The sequence below is a fragment of the Cherax quadricarinatus genome, unplaced genomic scaffold (genome assembly GCF_038502225.1).
Source record: "Cherax quadricarinatus isolate ZL_2023a unplaced genomic scaffold, ASM3850222v1 Contig18, whole genome shotgun sequence".
Lineage (NCBI taxonomy): Eukaryota > Metazoa > Arthropoda > Malacostraca > Decapoda > Parastacidae > Cherax > Cherax quadricarinatus.
The window spans coordinates 612501-617283 of NW_027195044.1; positions in this window are offsets into that span (position 1 = coordinate 612501).

Consider the following 4783-nt stretch of genomic DNA (forward strand, 5'->3'; position numbering starts at 1 on the left):
GACTCCATTTTTAAGACAAGAGACGGAAACAAGGCTCTAAACTACAGACCAGTGTCTCTGGTTTGTAGTGTAGAAGATTATCAGGAGGAGGGTGGTGGAACACCTGGATCGGCACAAAAATATAAACGACAACGAACACGGATTCATGAAAGGGAAATCCTGTGTCACAAACCTTCCAAAGTTTTATGACAAGGTAACAGAAGTAAGACACGAGAGAGAGGGGTGGGTTGATTGCATTTTCCTGGACTGCAGGAAGGCCTTCGACACAGTTCCTCACAAGAGATTAGTGTAGAAGCTGGAGGATCAGGCACATATAACAGGAAGGGCACTGCAATGGATCAGAGAATACCTGACAGGAGGCAACAACGAGTCAATGAGGTATCACAGTGGGCGCCTATGACGAGCGGGGTCCCACAGGGGTCAGTCCTAGGACCAGTGCCATTTTTTATATATGTGAATGACATGATGAAAGGGATAGACTCTGAAGTGTCCCTGTTCGCAGATGATGTGAAGTTAATGAGAAGGATTAAATCGGATGAGAATCAGGCAGAGCTACAAAGAGACCTGGACAGGCTGGACACGTGGTCCAGCAACTGGCTTTTCGAATTCAACCCTGCCAAATGCAAAGTCATGAAGATTCGGGAAGGGCAAAGAAGACCGCAGACAGAGTATAGGCTAGGTGGACAAAGGCTGCAAACCTCACTCAGGGAGAAAGATCTTGGAGTGACCATAACGCCGAGCGCGTCTCTGGATGCACACATCAACTAGATAACTGCTGCAGCATATGGGCGCCTGGCAAACTTGAGAATAGCGTTCCGACACCTTAGTAAGGAATCGTTCAAGATACTGTACACGGTGTATGTCAGGCCCATACTGGAGTATGCAGCACCAGTTTGGAACCCACACCTGGTCAAGAACGTCAAGAAATTAGAGAAAGTACAAAGGTTTGCAACAAGTTTAGTTCCGGAGCTCAGGGGAATGTCCTAAGAAGAAAAGTTGAGGGAAATCGGACTGACAACACTGGAGGACAGGAGGGTCAGGGGAGACATGATAACGACATACAAAATACTGTGTGGAATAGATAAGGTGGACAGAGACAGGGTGTTCCAGAGAGGAGACTCAGAAAGAAGGGGTCACAATTGGAAGCTGAAGACTCAGACGAGTCACAGGGATGTTAGGAAGTATTTCTTCAGTCGTGGAGTCGCCAGGAAGTGGAATAGCGTAGCAAGTGATGTAGTGGTGGCAGGAACCATACATAGCTTTAAGACGAGGTATGACAAAGCTCAGGAAGCAGAGAGAGAGAGGGCCTAGTACCTGAGTCTCGACCCCTGCAACCACAATTAGGTGAGTACAATTAGGTGAGTATATATATATATATATATATATATATATATATACACACACACACATACTCAATCACACACTTCCATCTTCAAAAGAGCAACAGATTTAATGTCAGAGCAGCAAACTTGGCTCCCTTCCCTCCGCATCTCTGTTTGACTAGTTAATTGTCTAAGACTGAAACGTCTTCATAAGTTTCCTTCTCCTATGTGTGTGTTATTTGTCTATTGTTCCAATCACGGTATTGTGTCTTTACATTCTTTACAGAGGTGTTAGCATGCTCAAAGTGATGCCCAGAATTCTAGAGTGAGCAGTGTGTTATCATGTTAAATATCTTGCTGAGAGTAACATCCTCCTACATATTTGCCGATCAGTTTTCAGGAGATCTTACTCAACCAATACCTCTTTAATCAATCTCATGGATTACCTGAAAACTTAAATGTCGTTAGGGAATCTCATAGGAATTCCATAGACCTCCAAAAAGACATTCGATACAGATAACCATAATATATATTTGTAAAAAAAAAAACTTTAAGGCATTTTCATAGGATCTGTATTCGGGTTTAAGTCATACCTGAGCAACAGAAATCAAATTGTCAAAGACAATAATTCAGAATCAGAACCATTGCTGGTAGCATTTGGGGTTCCTCAATAAAGTACTTTGGGTCCCTTATTATATATATGTTATGTGAATGATATGCTCATCATCGTCAAGTGTAAGCCTCTGTTGCATGCTGATGACAGTGCTCTGCTAGTCTCAGGTAAAGACCCACAAGACATGACTAATGTGCTATCACTAAAACTAGAGTCCTGCAACAAATGGTTAGTAGATAACAAACGTTCGCTACACCCAGAAAAAAACAAACGCAATAGTCATTCTCACAAGAAGACAAGAAGTAAACTGAAAATCGTAAATAAATATATTTAACGTAGATGAGGGAACACACTGGGGTTCAGCAGTGCACATAACCACATCTTTTATGATGTGCATGGGAAACAAATAATGTTGTGTTTATTGTAAGACAGCGTGAACAATATATAGTGTACAAGTCCATGTGTAGTGTACTCTCCTCACCCTGTCCCCAGGCTACCCCTTACCCAACTACCAGGGCCACCCCGACTCAAATACCTGCATCTCCCCCATCCAAATCCCAATGGAACCCCTACTGAACAGGGCCGTCTTCCCCTCCCAGCCCCTCAAGCCCCACCAGGCCACCACGGTCAGGTTCACTACTTTTCATGCTGTACACTTCCACACACCATACCCCCTATACATCCTTGCTCCACCCACCATACCGATACCATATTCCACTCCTACAGTCTAGCTAGCCAGATGAATGCCAATCAGGAGCAGCCAGGAAAATGGCACGGTTGGCAATACTAGGAGAGGCAAGTGTCGATCATGTTTATAGTTTCGTTGTCTCGACTCTAACGGTTTCCTCCACAAACGCGATAACTGCCCTGGTTCAGGATATCCTCTTGTGGAAAGTGATGACCCACCCCCACTTCAGGCACCTGAGCACACTCCAACAGATCTCATCTCATCAGATAATATCTTGGAAGCAATTACAGCAACAGGTACCAGGACACTCACACATAATCCCAAAGCAGTCCGTCCACATGCAGCTGGGAAACTTATAGCCCTCTTAAAAAAGTAAACGATGGTTCCACTATCCTAAATGCTCCACCAACAACCAAGGCATGGCCCAACTTGCTACTTTTTGACAATGTCTGCTTAACTTTGCCGGAAAGAAAGGGAAAGAGGCTAGCCTCAATGATCATTCAATCCTTAAGAGACTTTCCTAGCGCTGATAACATCATTCACCTTCGCCATCAATGCAAAAACGAGAGAGGCAGACCTCCTACTCACTCCACTGACAGCACAAAAATCAGTCCAGGTGAGCAAGAAAATTGCAGTGGGGGCAATCAAGATTATCACCACCGAAGATACAGTTACCCCCAGGGATGCTGACACTTCTGAAGCACTTAGTGGAAAGCACCCTTCCAGGGGACCCAGGAGCACCAACAGCTCCAACACCTCTGTCCCCACTGTGGAACTATTGATTGTGTAAGTCTCAGACATTTACAAAGCAATAATTTCATTCCCGTTCTGCTCTTCTGCGGGTTACATTGGAATAAGGCCACAGTATTTAAAGGAAATGGTTAATCTAGTTATTGGGGAGACTGCAGACACACTTCTTTTAGAGATCACAGGACTCGTCAACAATTCCTTGGCTGGTCTGATTCCTGACGAAATTAAACCTTTCTTTTTTGGTGCATAACTTGGTGCCCTTAAAAAGAAGGATGGAGGAATTAGGCCAATTGCAGTGGGCAACACTTTTCGCCGCCTTGTTTCCAAAGCTGCTTCCGATGCATTCGCACGGAAGTGGTCATAATCATAATGCTTCAACCAAACCAGCTTGGCTTTGGGGTCTCTCAAGGAAGTGAAGCAGCAGTTCATGCCACATTGTCTGAGGACAATGCTGTGGTAAAATTTAATTTCAAGAATGCATTTAATCTCCTGAAAAGAGACGTGGTATTAACAGCTGTACAAGAACATTTCCCTGATCTCTTCACTTTTCTTTCAGGTGGAAATAGCAAGGAATCAGTGCTCCTGATTGGAAAGTATGAAATCACATCAGTAGTGAAGTTTTCCTCTGGGGGGTCCCTTCCGGTTTAGGGCCTTCCTCTGGGAGGTCCCTTCCGGTTTAGGCCTTCCACTGGGCGGTGTATCCGGTCTAGGACCAGCGGCTGGAGGGTCACCTTTTCACACCTAGGTGTTACTTCCGGTTTTGACCAGGACCTCGCCCTGGAGACTACCTCACCCTTGACCCCCCAACCAATACCCCCGCCCACGACCCCCCTTCGCGACCCCGCCGTCGCGCCGCGCGCCCGCCCACGCGCCCGCCCGCGCCCTTCGCGACCCCCGCCCACGCACCCGCCCGCGCGCCCCGCCCCGCCCGCGCGCCCGCCCGCGCATTTCGCGACCCCCGCCCGCGCCTTCTGCTGCGTCGTCTGGATCGCCCCCGCGCCTCGAATTTTTTTTTCTTATGATCTCCTTGGATCAAGGTTTTTGGATTCCCCCCTATGGGGTTTTTCGAAATTCTCCAATTCCTCGGATCAAGTTTTTTGGATTATCCCTCCTTCCACCCCCCCGACAACCCCAAAAATTTCTCAATATTACAAGTTTTTGCATTCCCCCCTATGGAGGTTTTCGAAATTCTCCATCTCCTTGGATCAAATTTTTAAGGTTCCCCCCCTCCCACTTTCACCCCCCCAACCCCAAAATTTCTCGATAATACCATGACTCCATCTCCTCGGATCAAGTTTTTTGGATTCTCCCCTATGGGGTTTTCGAAATTCTCCATCTCCTTGGATCAAATTTTTGGGTACCCCTCCTTTCACCCCAAATTTTCTCGACAATACAAGTTTTTGGATTCCC